This window comes from Erpetoichthys calabaricus, chromosome 4 (assembly GCF_900747795.2).
Source record: "Erpetoichthys calabaricus chromosome 4, fErpCal1.3, whole genome shotgun sequence".
NCBI lineage: Eukaryota > Metazoa > Chordata > Cladistia > Polypteriformes > Polypteridae > Erpetoichthys > Erpetoichthys calabaricus.
In genome coordinates, this window is record NC_041397.2 from 8,853,748 (window position 1) to 8,879,180 (window position 25,433).

Genomic DNA, 25,433 nt, shown 5'->3' on the forward strand with positions numbered 1-25,433 from the left:
AACACCTGGAAGATGCAGTTTAGTGTAGAAAAATACAAAGTGCGACAGGTGGGCAACAGGAACGTCAACTTTTAAATACAGGAACGGAGACACAGGAAGCAACCTCTAAAGAGGATTTAGGGGTTTATGTTGACACAACATTTTTATCGTCTAAGCATTGTGCAGAAATGATTAGTGAATAAAATACTAGGGGTTATATAATCAAAAACTGTTGATTATAAATCAAGGGACGTTATGCTTCACTAGGAAAACTGCCTTTGGTGTATAGTATGCAGTTCTGGTCACAACGCTACAAAAAAGACATAGCAGCACTTGAAGCTGTGCAGAAGAGAACAACCAGGTGCATCATGGGACTTCGGGACATGTCCAATGGTGACAGACTGAGAGGATTAAACCAGTTATGTCTGAGCACACAGGGGACCTCATCCTGGTCTTCAAAACCCTCAAAGGCATCGATAAAGTCGATCCGGCAACATTCATTCAGTTTAAGGGTGAATCACATTCTGGAAGACACTAGTGGAAAGGAAGGGGAAGTGCATATAGGACTGAAGCTGGGAAGCACTTCTTTATGGAAAAAATTGTGAGAATCTGGAACAGACTACCAAAACATGGAGTTGAAGCAGAAACCTTGACGACCTTTAAGAAGAATCTGGAGGAGATACTGGGACAGTTCAGCTATTAGCTAAACAAACAGGCTTGATGGAATGAATGGTCTCCTCCCGTTTGTCAGATTCCTATGTTCTAACATTCCTGTGCTTCTGCACTTCCAGATAATACTCACTAGAAGGTGTCAAAACAACATTTTTCTTCTATTATTATTTTTTTTCTATGCAAAGCATACATTACATAGGGATCTCCCAGCTGGAGCCCCAAACCGCCTTCTGACTACTTGTCTTCTGGTTTACACTTTACTGAAGGTACCAAACCCAGAAGCAAAGCGAATGAGTGGGCCAATCACACCATACAACCTGGATGTTTAGCAAACTTCACAGACCCAACGTGCGACGGGGGGTCAGGAGGTTTTCAGCTTCTGCTAAAGCAACTCACGACATGGAAATCTGTGCTCTTCCTGCTAATCCCAGCTCTGTGTCTGTCCTTATAAAGCTGGCCTGAGGTTCGGCTCTGCTCTTGTGACAGTTCACTGTTATGGAATTATTATGAGCTGTTAGCACTTTGAGCAAAAATGATACATTTATGAATATTCAATGTTAAGATATCTTCTAATCCTGTCCTTTGGTGGTTGTACTATATGACAGTATGTTGATATCTTCATTTTATGCGCTTTGTTATAACACAATTTGGCTGACATTTTATCATCGCTGGTGCTGGTAGTCTAATGTATTGTCAGACATGGTCTCTCTCTCTCTCTCTCTCTCTCTCCCTCACTTGAGGTTTACTGGACACCATCTCCTTCGTTGGCTGCGTTCCAGTTCTGCTGCTGCTGCTACTCTACTCTTTAATGGCTCCATTCATGCAGCTCTGATGATGTATTCTCTGCCTTGTCCTTTGCCTCCACATTCATGCCATAAGCTTCACCTCACACAACTCATTTAAGGTCAGTGGAAATGTAATCTGTCATCATTTTCACCAACTCTGTGAATTGATCCAAGCAAGAATTCTTCCCAAGCCTTACAATTTGCCACAAACTCATACCTATGGATTTAAACAGAGGAGCAGCTCCGGGAAGTGCTGCTCTTTAGGTCATCTGTCTCTCTCTTCCTCTCTCCCTCAAGCTCTCCACCTCTTCTGACAGTACTGATCTCTCTCTCTCTCTCTCTCTCTCTCTCTCTCTCTCTCTCTCTCTCTCTCTCTCTCTCTCCCAGGCTCCATCCCATCTGACAGCAGCTCTCTCTTCTCTCTCTCTCTTTCTGGCTCCACCCATCCAGCATAATTTTTTTCAAGCTCCACCTCTCCTGATAGAATCTCTCTCACTTTCTCTCCCTCTTAATCTGTCTCACTCCACCTCTTCTGACAGCATATCTCTTTTTCTCAAGCTCCACCTCTTCTAAGAGCATCTCTTTCTCTCTCTATCTGTGTTGCTCTCTCTTTGTCTTTCTCTCTCTCTGGCTCCATCCATCCAACATCTTCTTTTCTCAGGCTCCACCCCTTCTAACAGTATCTCTTTCTCCCTCTCTCTCTCTCTGAGACTCCACCCCTTCTGACAGTATTTCTTTCTCTCTCTCTCTCTCTCTCTCTCTCTCTCTTTCTCTCTCTCTAGTGCTACCCATCCAGCATCTCAGTTTTTTCAGTCTCCACCCCTTCTGGCAGTATCTCTTTCTCCCTTTCTCTCTCTGAGACTCCACCCCATCTGAGAGCTTCTCTTTCTCTCTCTGAGGCTCAACCCCATCTGAGAGCATCACTCTCTTTCTCCCTCTCTCTCTCTCTCTGGCTCCAACCATCCAGCATCTGTTTTTTGATGCTCCACCCCTTCTGACAGTATCTCTTTCTCTCTCTCTCTCTCTCTCTCTCTCTGGCTCCACCCATCCAGCATTTGTTTTTTCAGTCTCCACCCCTTCTGACAGTATCTCTTTCTCTCTCTCTCTCTCTCTCTCTCTCTAGTGCTACCCATCCAGCATCTCAGTTTCTTCAGTCTCTGTTTTTTGATGCTCCACCCCTTCTGACAGTATCTCTTTCTCTCTCTCTCTCTCTCTCTGGCTCCACCCATCCAGCATCTGTTTTTTCATGCTCCACCTCTTCTAACATATCTCTTTCTCCCTCTCTCTCTCTGTGAGACTCCACCCCATCTGAGAGCATCTCTTTCTCTCTCTCTGAGGGTCCACCCTATCTTACAGCATCACTCTCTCTCTCTCTCTGGCTCCACCCATCCAGCATCTGTTTTTTGATGCTCCTCCCCTTCTGACAATATCTCTCTCTCTATCTCTCTTTCTCTCTCTCTCCCCCTCTCTAGTGCTACCCATCCAGCATCTCATTTTTGCCTGGCTCCTTCTCTTCTGACAGTATCTCACTCATTTTCCACCTCTCTCTCTATATATACTGTATATAAATATATATTTCTGGGCTGTTAGTGCTGTGTGTTTGAGTGTGTGCTCCTGAGGTAGCCTCGGCATACATCTTATTTAAAAAAAAATTCCTTCAGGCTCCTCTCTCTCTCTCTCTCTTTTTCTCTGGCTCCACCCATCCAGCATCTCCATATTGTCCTAGGCTCTACATCTTCTGACAGCATCTCTCTCTCCCTCTCTCTCTCTCATATCTCTCTTACTCATGCTCCACTTCTTCTAACAGTGTCTCTTTCTCCCTCTCTTTCTCTCCCTGTTGCTCTCTCTCTCTGACTCCGCCTCTTCTAACAGCTTCTCTCTCAGACTCCGCCTCTTCTGACAATCACAAGTTAGAGGAAGCACGTCTCAAAGGCTCAGTTCGCACCACTGATTTGGTGTTTTGGCATATAACCCTGTGCAAGACATTTCACCCATCCAGAAAAATTATAAGAAAAAAATATGATATTTGTAGAGCACTTGAGAGTGGCACCTGCTTCGAAAGGCACTCCAGCTTTTTCCCAATGTGTAACGCTAATCTGCTCCTGAAAATCCCTCTGTAAGGAAAATGTTTCATAGCTCAAACATCTGTTTGCGATTAGGTCAAGTAGCAAAATGTAAGCATACACCAGCCCCCCAAAAAACACCCATTTCTCCTCAAATAACCAAAAAATAAATGAAATTTGACAGAATTACTTTAATAAGAACTGGACTCATCAAAGTAAACATTACCAAACTCTTAACAGAAGCGCCCGCAGCTCCGGCCTCGTCCACAAACAAACGGGTATTAGTGTAGTGAACTGTGTGGCACCCCCATCTGGATGGCACTTAATGCTCCCTTCATGCTAGTGTCCACACTGAGCCTAAGATTTGTGTTATTTATACTCATTATGCGCAGTTCAGGATTGCAGGGGAACACATCCCATGCAGGTACTATGGAGTGCAAATACCCTCCCTGGATGGGATACCAGCCCAAGCTTTTCTTAATTTGTTTTTTAAAATATTTTTACTACGTGAACATTTCAGCCCTGTTTACGATACTGTGTATGCCTGTTCTTATGCTCATTGATTTTGTCTTTTCATTTTGTTAAGTGTTTTGTGGCATTGATGATCCTCACTGTGAAACATTCAAACTATAGATATTACTATCTATGTTAAGAATTATTTTAAGTAGCAGCTGGCAGATCACCTCCAGGCTGCCTGTTCCACTTTACTTTAACTGATGAAAGGCGCTATATAATACAAGCATCACTATCTGTATTAAGAATTATGATAAATAACAGCTGGCTGATAACCTCCAGCCTTCCATTCCCACTGTTTTTTTTACTGATGAAAGGTGCTATATAATACAAGCATTACAATCTACATTTAGAATTATGATAAATAACAACTGGCCAGTATTACTTCCTCCCTGCTTGTCCTACCTTTACCATTGAAAGGCACTATATAATCCATTAAGAATAATGTTCAATAACAGCTGGCAGATCACCTCCAGTCTGCCTGTTCCAGTTTACTTTTACTGATGAAAGGCGCTATATAATCCAAGCGCTACTGTCTATATTAAAAATTGTGATAAATAACAACTGGCCAATACCCTCCACCCTATCTGTCCTAATTTTATTAGTGAAAGGTGCTATATAATCCATGAAGAATAATGTTCAATAACAGCTAGCAGATAACCTCCAGCCTGCCTGCTCCACTTTTCTTTTATTGGTGAAATGCACTATATAATCCAAGCATTACTGTCTACATTAAAATGATAATAAATAACAACTGGCCAATAACCTCCACCCTACCTGTTGTACGTTTACTGGAGAAAGGTGCTAATTAATCCATTAAGAATAATGTTCAGTAACAGCTGGCCGAAAACCTCCAGTCTGCCTGTTCCACTTTACTTTTACTGATGAAAGGCACTATATAATCCAAGCACTACTGTCTATATTAAAAATTATGATAAATAACAACTGGCCAATAACCTCCACCCTGCCTGCCCTAATTTTACTGGTGAAAGGCGCTATATAATCCATGAAGAATAATGTTCAATAACAGCTGGCAGAACACGCAGAACACTTGCCATGGCGTCAGAATGGCTGAACCGATTTTTTGCACAGCAGAAGGTCGCTGACTCCACAACAGTCCTCAGATCTTTAAGCCTTCCCGACGTCGCCGTGAGGACTGTTGATACAAGTGGCTTTGACAGAAGAGCATGAAGACAACGGGCGCCGGCGGAGAGAACAGTTACTGGCCAAAAACTGAATGTTAGGGTTTTCACATGCAGAAATACACTTTGTAAAGATTATAAACAGTCATATGAAAAAGTTTGGGACCCCCTCTTAATTCTTTGGATTTTTGTTTCTCATTGGCTAAGCTTTCAAAGTATCAACTTCCTTTTACTATCTGACATGCCTTATGGACACAGTAGGATTTCAGCAGTGACATGAAGTTTATTGGATTAACAGAAAATATGCAATATGCATCATAACAAAATTAGACAGGTGCATAAATGTGGTCACCCCAACAGAGATATGACATCAATACTTAGCTGAGCCTCCTTTTGTCCTCTAGATGCTGCCCTCCTATAGCCTCTGATGAGTGTCTGATTCTGGATGGAGGTATTGTTCACCATTCTTCATACTAAATCTCTCCAGTTCAGTTCAATTTGATGGACAGCCTGCTTCAAATCATCCCATAGATTTTCGATGATATTCAAGTCAGGGGACTGTGACGGCCGTTCCAGAACATTGTACTTCTCCCTCTACATGAATACCTTTGTAGATTTCCAACTGTGTTTTGGGTCATTGTCTTATTGGAATCTCCAACCCCTGTGTAACTTCAACTTTGTGACTGATGCTTGAACATTATCCTGAAGAATTGGTTGATATTGGGTTGAATTCATCTGACCCTCGACTTTAACAAGGGCCCCAGTCCCTGAACTAGCCACACAGCCTCACAGTATGATGGAACCTCCACCAAATTTGACAGGAGGTAGCAGGTGTTTTTCTTGGACTGCGGTGTTCTTCTTCCACCATGCAAAGCGCTTTTTGTTTTGACCAAATAACTCAATTTTTGTCTCATCAGTCCAAAGCACTTTGTTCCCAAATGAATCTGGCTTGTCTAAATGAGCACTGGCATACAACAAGCGACTCTGTTTGTGGTGCGAGTGCAGAAAGGGCTTCTTTCTCATCACCCTGCCATACAGATGTTCTTTGTGCAAATTGCGCTGAATTGTAGAACGATGTCCAGATACACCATCTGCAGCAAGATGTTCTTCCAGGTCTTTGGAGGTGATCTGTGGGTTGTCTGTCACCATTCTCACAATCCTGCTCATATGCCGCTCCTGTATTTGTCTTGGCCTGCCAGACCTGCTGGGTTTAACAGCAACTGTGCCTGTGGCCTTCCATTTCCTGATTCCATTCCTTACAGTTACAGAAACTGACAGTTTAAACCTCTGAGATGGCTTTTTGTAGCCTTCCCCTAAACCAGGAGACTCAACAATCTTTGTGTTCAGATCTTTGGAGAGTTGCTTTGAGGATCCCATACTGTCACTCTTCAGAGGAGAGTCAAAGGGAAGGAAGCCCAACTTGTAATTGACCACCTTAAATACCTTTATATCTCATGATGGGACACACCTGTCTGTGAAGTTCAAGGCTTAATGAGCTCATCAACCAAGTAATCAGCATTGAGCAGTGACAGGCATTCAAATCAGCACAATGACAAGGGGACCCACATTTGTGCACAGACAGTTTTTCACATTTGATTTCATTTCATACAACTAAATACTGCGTCACTAAAAATCTTTGTTCGGAAAACACCGCAGTACTCAGATGTTCCTAGAAAATGAAAGACAGACCACTGTTATCTTTACTGTGGAAAGGAGAGTCAATTATTATGCAGGCTGAGAGGGGCTCACAAACTTTTTCATATGACTGTATATACACATGTATATGTAGTGGCCTCTAGGGGGCATTATACTGCCTCAAACCCCAGACACAACTACATGCACAACAGTCCAGATCAAATTAAAGAGCTTTAATAGCAGTAATACCTTCTCATAACAGTCTCTCTGTTCCACTCCCTCGCCCACATCCAACTCTGACTGATCCTTAACTCCCTGAGATGAGTGGAGGGATTACTTTTAAACCCAGAGCCTTGGAGTACTTTTGGTGGTCAATGCACTACCCCCAGGAAGCACTTCTGGGTCAGACAGGACCCCAATGGTACTTGTGTCATTATTATTGTACAGCTCCCATGGCCCCCACAGAACCAAATAGGGCAGACCCAGGGGATCACATCTCCCCTGCTGCCCTGCAGGTGTCCACAATGGGACCCTCCAGAGAGAATGCTGCTATTCAGTGTATTGGGGTACACTCTCTCCATTGTAAGTAGTTACCTACTGTCCCAGCAATCCCAGCACATCAGCAACACTGATGCTGAAACATCTTCTTGTACCCGCATCCTGGCACAGCAGGAGAATATCTGAACTCCTTAGTGGTCCTCTTTGCCTATAGGCCTAATTGATCTATCTATTATATAGTGCCTTTCACATCTATCTATCTATCTATCTATCTATCTATCTATCTATCTATCTATCTATCTATCTATCTATCTATCTATCTATCTATCTATCTATCTATCTATCTATCTATCTATCTATCTATATAACATATGTGTGTGTATGTGTATATATATATACTAGGGGGCTTTGATCACCCATCCCCTAACCCCTCTCTGCCACTCGCGTTGTGAAGGGGGGGGGGGTCTGAATGTACGCTAAGGAGATGCGGACGAATCAGCTGCTGCTACCACGCTGCGTGATCTGCTTGTCACATTGTGCGACGATCATTTAGAAGCCTCTACAGCAGCTGTCCTTTTGTCTCACTTTCTTGTCTCCCGTTTAAGTGTCTCCGAGAAACTGTTTGTATATAGGCCAAGTAGTCTTGCGAGATTTCAAAGTATCTCCCCGAGATGATCACATCTCGACCCAAAATGTTTTTATATAATAGATATATACACACACATACAGCATATTTAATATATATATATACATATACAGAATCAATTATGTATTTTTTTGCTCTTTTTCATATTTATTTCAATTTGTCTCAAATGCTATTCAATATTAAACACCTAAATATATTCCAGTAATTCCAATTTTGGCCACTAGATGGTAGGATTGTTCCAATATATTAGAAACCTGCTTACTGCTATTGAGTTTCAGAAGTGGAAACGTGCTTTTGCTGGGCATAATCATTTTAAAAACTCAATTTCGTTTTAATCTCGATCACTCCAAAACAAGTGGGCACCAATCCTGAATGTATCCCCAGTCTACATCCCCAGTCTACAGCATGGCAAACGTAGCCACGCCACCTGTTCACTTATTAAATGAGATTTGCGGATACTAAATGTTTCAAAGTGTGCCAGTGATTCCTATTTTGACCAATAGAGGGTAGGATTGTTCCAATATAAAAAAAACGGCTTTCTCAGGCCAGTTTTAATCTAAATGATAGTTAAAGGAGGACAAGGGTTATCCCTGGACATAAAAAATTAAAAACGTGCACAATTTCTTTTCAAATTGTATTACTCTAAAGCAAATGGAGACCAACCCTGAACAGAGCTGCAATCCTCAGCAGGGCCCACTCAGCTCCGTGCCCATTCACTCTTCAAATGAGACTGCAGATTTATGGATTATCTTGAAAATGTAACAAAATGTGCCAGTAGTTCCTATCTCGATCGCAAGAGGGCAGGATTGTTTCAATCTCATTAAACATTATTGGACCTGTATCTGGTAGTTAGTGGAGGACAAAAGCTATTGCTGCATATAATCATTTTAAAAGCTGCTCAATTTCTTTTAAATTTACATCTCCCCGAAAAGGTGGGCACCATCCAGGAATGGGGCCCTAGTCTACAGTAGGATCCACTTAGCCACACACCCACTCACTCATTAATGAGACTGCAGACTTGAGGATATTCTTAAAAAGGTGTTAGAAGTGTGCCAGTAATTCCTATGTCGACCACTAGAGGGCAGGACTGTTCCAATATCACAAAACATCTGACCTGTTTAATCAAATTAGATAGATAGATAGATAGATAGATAGATAGATAGATAGATAGATAGATAGATAGATAGATAGATAGATAGATAGGAAATATAAGATAGATAGATAGATAGATAGATAGATAGATAGATAGATAGATAGATAGATAGATAGATAGATAGATAGATAGATAGATAGATAGATATTTACTTTATACATTTTATTTATTTGTAGGTGCCTTTCTAAACACTCAAGGACACCGAACAATAGACAAAACGCATATTAGAAACAATAAGTAAAATACAAAAGTTCAAATCAGACAGAGCAATTGTAATCAAAGAGAAAAAGCAGTCTTAAACAAATGAGTTTTAAGTTTTGATTTGAAAAGTGAAAATGATTCAATATTTCTAAGCTCAGGTGGTAGTGAGTTCCAAAGCTGGGGAGCAGAGCAGCTGAATGGTGGTAAGACGGACGAAGGGGACAGTCAAGTGGATGGAGGAAGAGGATCTAAGGGTACGGGAGGGAATGGCAACATGGAGGAGGTCGGACAGATATGGAGGGGCGAGGTTGTGGAGAGCCTTAAAAGTTAGTAGGAGAATTTTGAATTGAATTCGGAACTGAACTGGAAGCCAATGAAGCTGCCGCAAAATGGGAGTGATGTGGTGAATAGAGGGGGTTCTAGTAATGATGCGGGCAGCTGTATTACTGGACCAGTTGAAGCTTTAAAGAAATTTGTGAGAAAGACCAAAAGGAAAGGGAATTACAATAATCGAGACGAGAAGTGACAAGGGTATGAACAAGGATAGCAGTGGTGTGGGGAGTGATGGAGGGGCGAATATGATTAATGTGACGCAAGTGGAAATATGCAGACCAGGGTCCTCATGCATAACGCTGTGCGTAGAATTCGCACTATAACATGACGTAAGCACAAAAGCCGAAATGTGCGTACGCAGAGAAAAATCCAGATGCAGAAATTTGTGCGTACACAAACTTCCACATTCTTCCGCTACATAAATCCCGATCAGCGTGAAAAGTAACGCACGTGCACGCGCCTGCTGTCCCGTACCAACTCCTCCCAGAATTACGCCTCCTTGAATATGCAAAGCAATATAAATAGCCCTTAAGCTCAGTGTTCTGTAAAAAGACAATGGGAAAAGCAAGAGGGAAAATGGAAGAATTTCAGCGAATACCAAGTGGAGGCAAAGGAAAAACGTACTATTTGTTGGTTTAAACCAAGGGTTCCCAAAGTGGTCGATATTGACCCCCTGGGGTCGATTTGAACTTTCTAGGGGTCGATAGTTTCAATGAAAAAATTTGGGGTTCAACGACAGCAAAAATAGACCCCCTTACTACTGCTATTTGTTTGTTACTTCAAAATATCTATGATTCCAATAGGCACCTAATTAAGAAGTAAAATCATTTTAAAAAAACACATTATATACCAAATTTGCGAACGAAAAGGTAAAATGTGTCATTAAAAGAGTCACACGTAAGAATGCATGAAAATACATGTAGCACAAACATGTCTGTTCATTGTCTTATCGAACATATCAAAGCAAGTGTGGATATGAAAAACCATTGCATGTAATTAGGGGGTCGACAGTTTTAAAAGTTTTTGGTAAAGGGGTCTGAGGCTGAAAAAAGTTTGGGAACCCTTGGTTTAAACAGTGATATAAACAACAAAAGCAAGCTAATCGACTGACAAAGCGTGTCGGAGAAACTCGAAAGCTCAAGTTCACAAAGCCGCACAGTGCCCAAAATAAAAAAGAAGTTGCAGATATCAAAGTCGCTGTGAAAAGGCGAGTCGTAGCCCACCGTCTGAGTGTCATATGAAAGCTTATTAGGGTACAGAGAAAAAAAAGGCACACAGTGGGGAAAAAAGCACGAAATGTCAACTTCAATCTCGAAAATTTCCACTTTAATTACGTAGTTAATTTTGTCATTAAAGTAGAACATCATAAACTTCATCTTAAAATCGTTTAATTAACAAGTTTCTCAAATCACATCGTAACTAAAGTAGCATGTTAAATGCTTTGTTCTGTATTTGTTCTTCTATGTGCTCTGTGTGTAAATCACTACCTGCTTCTTAAACGGGCTTTCTCTTTCTCCGACGGGACACAGAATCCATTACATTTGTGATATTACAGCTCTCTGAATAACTAAAATACTGGGATGTATATGTGATATCATTTTCATGATGACAGGAGTTAAAGCACGTTATTAAACATGTGAACACGGTAGCGCAGTGATTGTGCGTGACCTTCGATGAAATAATTTATTGCAGCAGTACTCAGGGGCGGCTCTAGGCTCGTGGCTGCCCTGGGCAGAGAAAGAATCGGTGGCCCCTTTGCCCGCCAATGTCAATATGGTATCTTATGCACGACGAATGGCCATGTCCGTTGCGGACTCTGCATAGCCGTCTCGTGCTCATGACACCAGTGTTTAACTTTTGCTGAAATTTGCCGCTGCGTTTTTAGCTGTTTTGTTATTTTCTCTTTCTGTTTTGTATTCAATATATATTGGCGTGGTGGCCCCTGAGATTTGGCGGCCCTGTGCAGGTGCACAGTTTGCACATGCCTATGGCCGCCCCTGCAGTACTGTCTCTTTCAAACGTACTAACCTCCAATTCCTGTCCTTACTTTTCTTTCTCAAAGTAACTGATCACCACACAATCAGCTCTGTAATAGACGTTAAGCCATCTGTAAGCTTAGAACGCCAATTCTTCAAAACTTTTAAGGAACATTGAACTATCTTCGTAGTACATGTTTAATTATTCTATCGTTCACACCTGTCCCAGTGAAGCATACAGTGCTTTTATCTGTATAATATAATAAACATATTTTGCTGCATTTTTATCTTAAAAATGATATCGTCATCATATGTAAATACACGATTTATAAAGTGGCTCAGGTTGTGCAATATTATGACTATATCACAAGTTTACAGTGAGGTGATTATACTTATAAGTCCAAACAGTTCTACAAGGACCACTTGATGGACTGATGGAGTGCGTTTAGAGCTCTTGGGATGAAACTCTTTCTGAACCGCGAGGTCCGTACAGGAAAGGTTTGAAGCGTTTGCCGTATGGGAGCAGTTCAAATAGACAGCATGGCTTAGGCAGCGTGTGCTTGATGCTGTATACCACTGTCGGAGAACCGGTGTGCCATGGCGCATTGGTGCGCCGTGGAGTTTTCTAGGGGCGCCACGAAAACTTTTGTAAAATATTTTAAATTGCTAGTGTTTTTGAACTTTTGGAAGCTCTTATCTCTGTGAGCAAGGTTTTTCAACACTTACGGAAATGAAGTCTAAGAAATGCGAGAGACTTCAAATGATCGACAAGGAAATGCGCGTCTGTCTTTTGAAAATTGATCCTCGCATCAATCTCATATGTGCTGAAAAACAATCTCAACGTTCACATTAATTAAATTTAAGATTTATCCTTTGATTCCTTTATTAATAAAATGTCTTTCAAACTTGTAAAATTAACTGTTTTTATTGGCGATTGTCCATAGATTGTGTTGTCACGACTTTATTTATGGGCAGTCCCTCAGGTGCACCGCGAAAGAAAATTTTTGGACTTAGTGCGCCGCAACTCAAAAAAAGTTGCCTTTCACTGCTGTATACCGATAATTCTCTTTCCGATCAGCTGCTCCGAGTGGTGCAGTGAGAGTTATATGGAAAAATATGATCTGCTGTGGCAAACCCTAACAGGAGCCGCTGAAAGAAGAAGACGACAGTGCAGTGAGAGTAACAACATTAAAACAGTTATGGTATTTGGAATAGTTTGACCATTCCATGGACCATTATATTGTTATTGGTTAATTATAATCAGACGCATTAAACTAATAAGCAATATGCAGTTCATTTCAGTGTATTTATAAAGACACGTCAGGGACGTGGATCTGAAAAAGAATGATAAACCATACAGGAACAGTAGCACTGCTTTGACGCTGGGTGCCACCAGTCTGCAAAACCGAGCGGAGAACTTGCGTACGCCAGGGTATGAGGTACCGTGGAAATGTGCGTGGCTTTACGCCAAGTTTAGGTTTTATACATCGCGCTTTGAACGTGGAAACGGGAGTACGCAACATTTCTGTGCGTACGCACCGTTTATACATGAGGGCCCCAGGAGAGGTTATTGATGTGGGACTGAAAGGATAAAGAACTGTCAAGGATGACACCTGTGGGGAAGGGGAGATGGAGGAATTATCAATAACAAAGGAAAAATGATCAGTTTTGGATAATGTTGATTTTGTACCAATGAGGAGAACCTCAGTTTTGTCACTTGTTATTTAATTTAAGAAAATTTGAAGAAAACCAGGATTTGATTTCTGCTATGCAATCAGTAAGTGAGGAGGGTGGAAAGGAAGCAGTAGGTTTGCTAGTGAGATAGAGCTGGGGGTCATCAGCATAACAGTGGAAGCTGATGTTATATTTTGAAAAGATATTACCAAGGGGAAGGAGGCAAATAATGAAAAGGAGAGGGTCCCAGGACAGAGCCCTCCTGAAGTAACAGCGGTGGGTTGGGATGTGAAAGTTGTAAGCTGAACAAACTGAGTGCAGCCTGAGAGGTGGGATCTGAACCAATCTAGTGGATTGTGGGTAATGCCAATCGAAGATCATCTATTGAGAAGAGTAGTGTGATGAATAGAGTCAAAGGCCACACTCAGATCACAGAAGATGAGAATAGGAATTAAACCAGAGTCAGCTGCCATAAGGAGGTGTCATTTTTATAAGTCATCAGTCATTTTTATAAGTGCCGTTTCTGTACTGTGGAGGGGACGAAAACCAGACTGGAACTGTTCATACGGATTATTTTGAGATAAATGAGAGTGAAGTTGGATAGCCACTATTTTTTCAAGAATTTTGGAAATGAAGGGTAGATTAGAAATAGGACGGAAATGACTGAAATTAGTCGGATCGGCACCAGGTTCTTTCAGTATTGGGGTTATTGCAGCAATTTCAAAAGATGAAGGAACAGTACCAGTAGTGAGAGAAGAGTGGATTATAGCAGAGATAAGGGGGGGCCAGAGAGGCTTTGACCAGAACTTTAGGGAGGGGGTCCAGTTGACAGGTGAATGGCTTAGACTTACAGACGAGATCTGAGATTTCTGAGAAAGTAGGAAGCTGAAAAGAGGAAAATGAGTGAGTTGGTGGGTGAAATTCAAATGAAGTACTGGAGGAATCCGTACAGAGAGACTGGTGAATCTTCTGGATTTTTTCATTTAAAAAGGACATAAGGGAATTGCAAAATTCAGTTGAGTAAAGGTGAGAAGGTAAAGAATCCGGGGGTTGTGCGATATTGTTAAGCAGTGAAAACAATAACTTGGTTTTTCCTTCATTGGTGGAAATAACGAGAGTATAATAGTTAGATTTATTTTGGGCAGTACAGTCCTTGTAATAAAGTATATGGTTTTTGTACATCTCTTTGTGAACAGAGAGTCCAGTGTTTTTATATAACTGTTCAAGTTGCCGGCCTTTGACTTTCAAAAGCAGAGGTTCAGGCGTAAACAGAAAAGGTGAAAGAAACAGATCGAGTTTTTAAAGGAGCGACAGAGTTAAGAATACCATTGAGTCCAGCGTTATAGTGTGAGACCAGTTCTTCAGGAGTGGAGAAATTATGCATGTCCATAAGGGAATCAATATTAGAGGAAAGAGTGTCCAAGTTAATATTCTTAACTAGCCAACCCGTGGCGTAATAATCCCGCCGTATAATCACGCCGCTCTTTTAAGCACAGGGAAAAAATGAACATTTGAAAAATCCGTAATTTAATAAACCACCAAGAAAAGTAACATTGCAACAATGCACGCTACGAACCGACATACAATTGTCCGTGACTGAAAACTGGAGGACCGCGAGAGACAGGGCTGGACGGGGGGAGAGGGGAAGGACGCCCATTCTGCCCCCTCTGTCCCGGCCCCCCCTGCCATTTATTGTTCTTTGCGGTTCCGGCTGCTTTTCTATATATAATCCACCAAGTCACCCGACCATGGTAGTAGCAACTAAGGGGTTGTGTGTACAAAGGGCAGGGACATAATCAGTGCGAGCGTATGACCCGCACTTACTGGGAATTCCTCATTTGTGGGGAACAATTGCAAGCCCTGGTCTCCATCACGAATGGGGTTCAATGGCTTACCCACGCCTGGTAGATACACGTTGATCCATTCAGTGTAGCGTGCGTGCCGTACCGGACATCCAAGGGCATCACAGACCTGTTATTGCTCAATCTCACGTGGCTGAAAGCCACTTGTCCCTCTAAGAAGTTGGACGCCGATCGCTCGGGGTTTGCGTAACTATTTAGCAGTGGGGAGTCTCGTTCGTTTTCGGAATTAACCAGACAAATCGCTCCACCAACTAAGTACGGCCATGCACCACCACCCACAGAATCTAGAAAGAGCTATCAATCTGTCAGTCCTCTCCGTGTCCGGGCCGGGTGAGGTTTCCCGTGTTGAGTCAAATTAAGCAAAATTTGTGTGTGGTGAGTTGTTGCGTCCGGGCACATGAGCAGGCACTGTGAATGCCCTGAGAGTGTGGGTGGATGCGTGCCGGGGAATAATGAGTATCTATATATCTTCTTAGATATAGAAAGCGTCTGATGAGGTGTTTGGTGAATTGTTGCAGTTTGTGAGTTAGCAGTTGTGAAAGTTTTACACTCCAGTACATTGTGGTGAACGCTGGTAACAGTCAGGCAGGCGGGCAGGCAGGCATTCTTGTCCCATGCTCTTAGAGTTGGTGGGCAGGTCTCTGTATTGGTTCGACTTGTTGGCGGTGCTCTGTCGTTTGTATCCCATGGTCGGACGACGTGGTGGATTATATATAGAAATGCAGCCGAAACCGAAAAGAATAATGAAAAGTCAACGTGGCTCAGTGGTGCATGTGTACTGTAGCTGAGACGAAAGCGAGTTGGTGAGTTGTTGCATCCGGGCACATGAACAGGCACTGTGAATGCCTTGAGAACGTGGGTGGACGCGTGCCGGGGAATAATGAGTATCTATATATCTTCTTAGATAAAGAAAGCGTCTGATGCGGTGTTGGAGTTGATGGGCAGGGCTTTGTGAGTTGACGGACGTGGCTATTTCTTGCGTATCCCATGGTTGTCTTCCGGCAGTGTGAATGCCTCGAGAGACAGGGTGGCAGTGTTTGGTGAGTTGTTGTTATATAGTGCCTATCTATCTGTCTATCTATCTATCTATCTATCTATCTATCTATCTATCTATCTATCTATCTATCTATCTATCTATCTATCTATCTATCTATCTATCTATCTATCTATCTATCTATCTATCTATCTATCTATCTATCTATCTATCTATCTATCTATCTATCTATCTATCTATCTATCTATCTATCTAGCTGCGATGGTTTTACACTCCAGTACATTGCGGTGAATGCTGGTAACAGTCAGGCAGGCGGGCAGGCAGGCGTTCTCGTCCCATGCTCTTAGAGTTGGCGGGCATGGCTCTCTGTGATTTTGTGAGCGTGGCTATGTCGTGTGTATCCCATGGTTGTCTTGCTTGCCCTGTTGGTTTAGTGAATTATATGTATAGATATTATGGAAAGACATGAGATGGGAAAGCTTAGTGTTGGAAAGTGCAAGTTTAACATTGAATGAAATAAGAAAATTGTCAGTTATGGGGAGTTCATCTGCAGTACAATCAAGCGGGGTAACTCCAGAGCAGCAAATCAAGTCCAAGTCCCACTTGGAATGAGTGAGTGTGCTGCTGGAATCCAAAACTCTCAAGGCAGGATGTAAAGTCTCCAGTAAGAGGGACATTGATATTATCCATATGTATATTGAAATCCCCCAGAAGTATTATGTTTGATGAAACAGTAGATAAGTGTGTAAGAAAAACAGCAAAGTCGTTCAGAAAGTCATTATTTAATTTCCCCTTGGGATTAATAAAGCATCTATCTATCTATTGTGATATATGGCTGACAGTGCATCCCTGCCAATACCCCCATGCCGCTAGGTGGAGTCTTCCCTGCAACATGGAGGTGCCCCGAATTCCCGCAGTGCATCATGGACATTGGAGTTTTACTTCACAGCCCTGCTGGGTACCGTGGGGGCCACCAGGGGTCGCTGCAGGGAGGCACAAGGATTTATATTTTCATTATAGCCCGGAAGTACTACCTCATCACAAGGACGGAAGAAATGAAGTACATCCGGGCTGAAGAAAAAGAAGAGTTTTGATCTGACCCGGAAGTGCTAGGAAGTCACAAGGACTGAGGGACAGAGGCATTTCCAGGTCAAGGACTTTAAAAGGACTATGGGAAACCCCAGCAGACGGAGCCGATTTGGGAGGGAGTGGAATGAAGCTGCTGGGAGTGGAGGATTGACTAGTGTATTGTTGATTTATTGGAGTATTGTGGAGTGGAGGTGCTTGGTGCACATTGTTATAAGAATAAATTAAAATATTGGACTTTTACCTGGTGTCTGATGTGTGGTCTGAGGGTTCAAGGGGTCAATAGCGCCCCCTATCTATCTATCTATCTATCTATCTATCTATCTATCTATCTATCTATCTATCTATCTATCTATCTATCTATCTATCTATCTATCTATCTATCTATCTATCTATTATATAGTGGCTATCATATCTACAGTGCATCCGGAAAGTATTCACAGCGCATCACTTTTTCCACATTTTGTTATGTTACAGCCTTTTTCCAAAATGGACTAAATTCATTTTTTTCCTCAGAATTCTACACACAACACCCCATAATGACAACATGAAAAAAGTTTACTTGAGGTTTTTGCAAATTTATTAAAAATAAAAAAATTGAGAAATCCCTTGTCCATAAGTATTCACAGCCTTTGCTCAATACTTTGTCGATGCACCTTTGGCAGCAATTCCAGCCTCAAGTCTTGTTGAATATGATGCCACAAGCTTGGCACACCTATCCTTGGCCAGTTTCGCCCATTCCTCTTTGCAGCACCTCTCAAGCTCCATCAGGTTGGATGGGAAGCGTCGGTGCACAGCCATGTTAAGATCTCTCCAGAGATGTTCAATCGGATTCAAGTCTGGGCTCTGGCTGGGCCACTCAAGGACATTCACAGAGTTGTCCTGAAGCCACTCCTTTGATATCTTGGCTGTGTGCTTAGGGTCGTTGTCCTGCTGAAAGATGAACCGTCGCCCCAGTCTGAGGTCAAGAGCGCTCTGGAGCAGGTTTTCATCCAGGATGTCTCTATACATTGCTGCAGTCATCTTTCCCTTTATCCTGACTAGTCTCCCAGTTCCTGCCGCTGATCCCCAATCCCCACAGCATGATGCTGCCACCACCATGCTTCACTGTAGGGATGGTATTGGCCTGGTGATGAGCGGTGCTTGGTTTCCTCCAAACGTGAGTTCAATCTTTGTCTCATCAGACCAGAGAAGTTTCTTTCTCATGGTCCAAGAGTCCTTCAGGTGCCTTTTGGCAAACTCCAGGCGGGCTGCCATGTGCCTTTTACTAAGGAGTAGCTTCTGTCTGGTCAATCTACCATACAGGCCTGATTGGTGGATTGCTGCAGAGATGTTTGTCCTTCTGGAAGGTTCTCCTCTCTCCACTGAGGACCTCTGGAGCTCTGACAGAGTGACCATCGGGTTCTTGGTCACCTCCCTGACTAAGGCCCTTCTCCACCGATCGCTCAGTTTAGATGGCCGGCCAGCTCTAGGAAGAGTCCTGGTGGTTTCGAACTTCTTCCACTTACGGATGATGGAGGCCACTGTGCTCATTGGGACCTTCAAAGCAGCAGAAATGTTTCTGTAACCTTCCTCAGATTTGTGCCTTGAGACAATCCTGTCTTGGAGGTCTACAGACAATTCCTTTGACTTCATGCTTGGTTTGTGCTCTGACATGAACTGTCAACTGTGGGACCTTCTATAGACAGGTGTGTGCCTTTCCAAATCATGTCCAGTCAACTGAATTTACCACAGGTGGACTCCAATGAAGCTGCAGAAACATCTCAAGGATGATCAGGGGAAACAGGAGGCACCTGAGCTCAATTTTGAGCTTCATGGCAAAGGCTGTGAATACTTATGTACATGTGCTTTCTCAATTTTTTTATTTTTAATAAATTTGTAAAACCTCAAGTAAACCTTTTTCATGTTGTCATTATGGGGTGTTGTGTGTAGAATTCTGAGGAAAAAAATGAATTTAATCCATTTTGGAATAAGGCTGTAACATAACAAAATGTGCAAAAAGTGATGCGCTGGGAATACTTTCTGGATGCACTCTATCTATCTATCTATCTATCTATCTATCTATCTATCTATCTATCTATCTATCTATCTATCTATCTATCTATCTATCTATCCATTTATCTATCTATCTATCTATCTATTATTTGGTTTAGGGGGCCGATAAACAGTTGCAATAATAATAGGAATAGATCCATTTAATTGACACACAAGAGATTCAAAAGAACTGAAGGCAGGAACAGACAACAGCAGGACTTTCCATTTCTCACGATACATTAATGTGAGACCCCCACTTCGGCCAGAGCCACAGGGTTGAGAGATGTAAACAAACCCTGGGGTATTAGATTCGTTAAGTTGGGAAAAGTCATTGGGTTGTTGCCATGTCTCAGTTAGACAGAAAAAGTCAAACTTACGATCAGTGAGGAGATCGTGGATGAGAGGCTCCTTGCTCGTGAGTGAGCGGATGTTCAGCAGACCGAAGTTGATAACGGCATTATCGCTAACACACTGTGGTCAGCTACTCTACCTAAATTACGTGGAGAATGTCAAGAACTGGACCAGATGGAGTTTATTATTTTCAAACTGTCAGTTTGAATACTTCGGCGGGACCCGCGGTGGATGTATCTCCGACGGGGGAGGAATACGATGTCTGGGTGGAGATATAGGCCAGTCAGCGGAGGCTCGGACAGGTGAAAGCGGAGTCAGAGGAGCTCGGCAGCTGAATACTGAAGCGGGCCCATCGCAGGCTGGATAGCGAGCGACAGGAGGGACCAAACAAACACAAACCAAGTATATATCCTTAGAGGAACTCAAGGGCTATCCCTGGACATAAAAATTAAAACCTTACACAATGTCTGTTTAATTTACATCAATCTACCAACCCTGAGTGGAGCCCCAGTCTACAGCTGGGCCCATTCAGCCACACAGCCATTCACTCATTAAATGAGACTGCAGACTTGAGGACACTTTTAAAAATGTGTTCAAATGTGCCAGTAATTCCTAATTTGGCCACTACATGGTAATATTGTGTATCAGTGGAGCAGGACGGTGACAGCAGTCTGTCGCTGAAGCTGCTCCTCTGTCTGGAGATGATCCTGTTCAGTGGATGCAGTGGATTCTCCATAATTGACAGGAGTCTGCTCAGTGCCCGTCGCTCTGCCACAGATGTCAAACTGTCCAGCTCCGTGCCAACAATAGAGCCTGACTACTACAGATGTCTGTGGTGCGCCATCTCTTGGAAAGAAAAATGTAATGCATATGTCTCCGCTTTATGCTATTTGGCATTTAATTTGTAAAAGCAGTGTTAATGTTTCTGATGTGCCATTTGTTGGAATGTCAAATACAATGCATTTTATTACTACAAATGTTTGCGATGCTTCATCTGTTGGAATGAAAAATGTAATGCATAAGTCTGCATAAGTTGGCAAGAGATTCATAACAGCATAGTTAATGTTTGTGATGTGCCACTTGTTGGACTGCATTCTGTAATGCACATATTAATAAAATACATATCAAAAACATTTGTAGTAATAACATGCATTACTACAAATGTTTGTGATGCACCTTTTCTTGAAATATAAAATGTCATGCCTAGGTCTCTGCTTTATATTATTTTGCATGAGATTCATAAACGCAGGGTTAATTTTTGTGATGCACCATCTGTTGGAATGACAGAGGCACACATATACACAGACACAAGAACACTTATCTATTTATTAAGGTGGATTTTGTGTACTGAGTGTGAAAGTGGAGATAATAATAATAATAATAATAATAATAATAATACTTTTATTTATGTAGCATCTTCCCATGCTCAAAGTGCTCATGAATATCAAGTAGCAAATGAATGAGACGACAAAGTAATGTCTCTCTGGGCCTGACTACAGCAAGTGCTCTGTCGCTAGCCTAGCCCTCCAGACACAGCGACATGTCAAATCTGATGGCATCAATTACTTAATTAATTAATTTGCACAGGAAGTCTAAGTAATCACAATGACACGAGATGAGTCTGCCGGTGTATCACCTGTGCTTTCCCTAAATAATGATGGAGTGTGAGAAAAGCACCCTGGGATGGAATGACAGCCCACCCAAAACTGGTTCCTGCTTTGCTCCCAGTGCTACTGGGATGGGCTTTCCCCACTGTGTTCCTGAATATGGAAACTTCTCTACTCTGGATATTTCAAGTCAGGCAGATAGCTTATACAGTGTTTCTTGATGGAAACTGTAGCACATCTTACACAACATTTTGTATTTTTCAATTCAATAAATAAATAAACGTGTATGTGTACCTGGAGATTTTGCACAAAAATCTTTTCAACATATCGATTTATGATTTCATTTATTTTACTGCCGCTGGAGAAGACACATAGCGAGAATATAAAACTGGCCTGGGAGTCGGTGCAAAAACAGCAAATGAGATCTGGGAAATACCAGGACCTCAAATCAATTCGGTATTTTCATCTTTGAACATATTAACTCTTTACTGGATCACTGCCAGTGACTGGGGCAGCATGGTGGTGCAGCGTTTAGCGCAACGGCCTCACAGCTTCAGAGTCCTGGGTTCAAATTGAGGTCCAGGCACTGTCTGTGTGAAGGCTGATCAATCTCCCTGTTGCTCTGTGGGGATTGACTCCAGGTACGGCTGCATTCCTCTTAAAGACCTCGAAAGAGGACAAGCCCCCTTATCAGGCAGACCAACACCCGTGTACTTCAGTTAGATGTTAAGGGGCTACAGGACTTGTTGCCTTTTTAGGTACTCCCTGTGTTACCCCTTCCTGTTATTACTTAGGTAACAGTACAGACTTTAACAATGTGTGTGAGGGTCACCATGACAGAGTCCTCTGGGGACAATAAGCAAATGTTAAAGGCACTGTACAGTAGACAGAAAGATATATAGGAAAGGCACTATATGATATGGATATACAGGGAAGGTGGTATATTATATACAATAGATAATAATATCACTAGATAGATAGATAGATAGATAGATAGATAGATAGATAGATAGATAGATAGATAGATAGATAGATAGATAGATCTGAAAGGCACTATACAGTGGGGCAAAAAAGTATTTAGTCGGCCACCAATTGTGCAAGTTCTCCCACTTAAAATGATGAGAGAGGCCTATAATTTTCATCATAGGTGTACCTCAACTATGAGAGACAAAATGAGAAAAAAAAATCCAGAAAATCACATTGTCTGATTTTTGAAGAATTTATTTGCAAATTATGGTGGAAAATAGGGCGGCACGGTGGCGCAGTGGGTAGCGCTGCTGCCTCGCAGTTGGGAGACATGGGGACCCGGGTTCGCTTCCCGGGTCCTCCCTGCGTGGAGTTTGCATGTTCTCCCCGTGTCTGCGTGGGTTTCCTCCCACAGTCCAAAGACATGCAGGTTAGGTGGATTGGCGATTCTAAATTGGCCCTAGTGTGTGCTTGGTGTGTGGGTGTGTTTGTGTGTGTCCTGCGGTCGGTTGGCACCCTGCCAGGATTGGTTCCTGCCTTGTGCCCTGTGTTGGCTGGGATTGGCTCCAGCAGATCCCCGTGACCCTGTGTTCGGATTCAGCGGGTTGGAAAATGGATGGATGGATGGAAAATAAGTATTTGGTCACCTACAAACAAGCAAGATTTCTGGCTCTCACAGACCTGTAACTTCTTCTGTAAGAGGCTCAACTGTCCTCCACTCGTTACCTGTATTAATGGCACCTGTTTGAACTCGTTATCAATATAAAAGACACCTGTCCACAACCTCAAACAGTCACACTCCAAACTCCACTATGGCCCAGACCAAAGAGCTGTCAAAGGACACCAGGCTGGGAAGACTGAATCTGCAATAGGTAAGCAGCTTGGTGTGAAGAAATCAACTGTGGGAGCAATTATTAGAAAATGGAAGACATACAAGACCACTGATAATCTCCCTCGATCTGGGGCTCCACGCAAGATCTCACCCCGTGGGGTCAAAATGATCACAAGAACGGTGAGCAAAAATCCCAGAACCACACAGGGGGACCTAGTGAATGACCTGCATAGAGCTGGGACCAAAGTAACAAAGGCTACCATCAGTAACACACTACGCCGCCAGGGACTCAAATCCTGCAGTGCCAGACGTGTCCCCCTGCTTTAGCCAGTACATGTGCAGGACCGTCTGAAGTTTGCTAGAGAGCATTTGGATGATCCAGAAGGGGAATGAAACCAAAATAGAACTTTTTGATAAAAACTCTACTCGTTGTGTTTGGAGGAGAAAGAATGCTGAGTTGCATCCAAAGAACATCATACCTACTGTAAAGCATGGGGGTGGAAACATCAGGCTTTGGGGCTGTTTTTCTGCAAAGGGACCAGGACGACTGATCCGTGTAAAGGAAAGAATGAATGGGGCCATGTATCGTCAGATTTTGAGTGAAAACCTCCTTCCAAGGGCATTGAAGATGAAACATGGCTGGGTCTTTCAGCATGACAATGATCCCAAACACACCGCCCGGGTAACAAAGGAGTGGCTTCGTAAGAAGCATTTCAAGGTCCTGGAGTGGCCTAGCCAGTCTCCAGATCTCAACCCCATAGAAAATCTTTGGAGGGAGTTGAAAGTCCGTGTTGCCCAGCGACAGCCCCAAAACATCACTGCTCTAGAGGAGATCTGCATGGAGGAATGGGCCAAAATACCAGCAACAGTGTGTGAAAACCTTGTGAAGACTTACAGAAAACGTTTGACCTCTGTCATTGCCAATAAAAGGTATATAACAAAGTATTGAGATGAACTTTTGTTATTGACCAAATACATTTTTTTTTCATCATAATTTGCAAATAAATTCTTCAAAAATCAGACAATGTGATTTTCTGGATTTTTTTTTTCTCATTTTGTCTCTCATAGTTGAGGTATACCTATGATGAAAATTACAGGCCTCTCTCATCTTTTTAAGTGGGAGAACTTGCACAATTGGTGGCTGACTAAATACTTTTTTGCCCCACTGTATAATAGATAGATAGATAGATAGATAGATGTGAAAGGCACTAAATACAGTAACTCCTGTCATCTTCTCCTAGCTGCGTCACCCATTGAGGACGGGTTGAAATCTTAGTAATCCGCGTAGACATCCTGTTTTTATATTTAATACATGAGTTTTCCATTTGTCCTTATATACAGTGGGTACGGAAAGTTTTTTCCTCATTAATGTACACACAGCACCCCATATTGACAGACAAAAAAAAAGAATTTTTGAAATTGTTGCAGATTTATTAAAAAAGAAAAACTGAAATATCACATGGTCCTAAGTATTCAGACCCTTTGCTCAGTATTTAGTAGAAGGACCCTTTTGAGCTAATACAGCCATGAGTCTTCTTGGGAAAGATGCAACAAGTTTTTCACACCTGGATTTGGGGATCCTCTGCCATTCCTCCTTGCAGATCCTCTCCAGTTCTGTCAGGTTGGATGGTAAACGTTGGTGGACAGCCATTTTTAGGTCTCTCCAGAGATGCTCAATTGGGTTTAAGTCAGGGCACTGGCTGGGCCATTCAAGAACAGTCACAGAGTTGTTGTGAAGCCACTCCTTCGTTATTTTAGCTGTGTGCTTAGGGTCATTGTCTTGTTGGAAGGTAAACCTTCGGCCCAGTCTGAGGTCCTTAGCACTCTGGAGAAGGTTTTTGTCCAGGATATCCCTGTACTTGGCCGCATTCATCTTTCCCTCGATTGCAACCAGTCGTCCTGTCCCTGCACCTGAAAAACACCCCCACAGCATGATGTTGCCACCGCCATGCTTCACTGTGGGGACTGTATTGGACAAGTGATGAGCAGTGCCTGGTTGTCTCCACACATACCGCTTAGAATTAAGGCCAAAAAGTTCTATCTTGGTCTCATCAGACCAGAGAATCTTATTTCTCAACATCTCAGAGTCCTTCAGGTGTCTTTTAGCAAACTCCATGCGGGCTGTCATGTGTCTTGCACTGAGGAGAGGCTTCCGACAGGCCACTCTGCCATAAAGCCCTGACTGGTGGAGGGCTGCAGTGATGGTTGACTTTCTACAACTTTCTCCCATCTCCTGACTGCATCTCTGGAGCTCAGCCAAAGTGATCTTTGGGTTCTTCTTTACCTCTCTCACCAAGGCTCTTCTCCCCCGGTAGTTCAGCTTGGCTGGACGGCCAGCTCTAGGAAGGGTTCTGGTCATCCCAAACGTCTTCCATTTAAGGATTATGGAGGCCACTGTGCTCTTGGGAACCTTAAGTGCAGCAGAAATTTT

The 25,433-nt window shown here is 42.6% G+C and overlaps 1 protein-coding gene across 1 annotated transcript in view; it reads right to left on the minus strand.

Moving 5' to 3' along the window:
• Positions 1 to 25,433, minus strand: part of LOC114649854 (NALCN channel auxiliary factor 1) — a 662,864-nt gene that overhangs the window by 28,926 nt on the left and 608,505 nt on the right. The window lies entirely within an intron of this gene.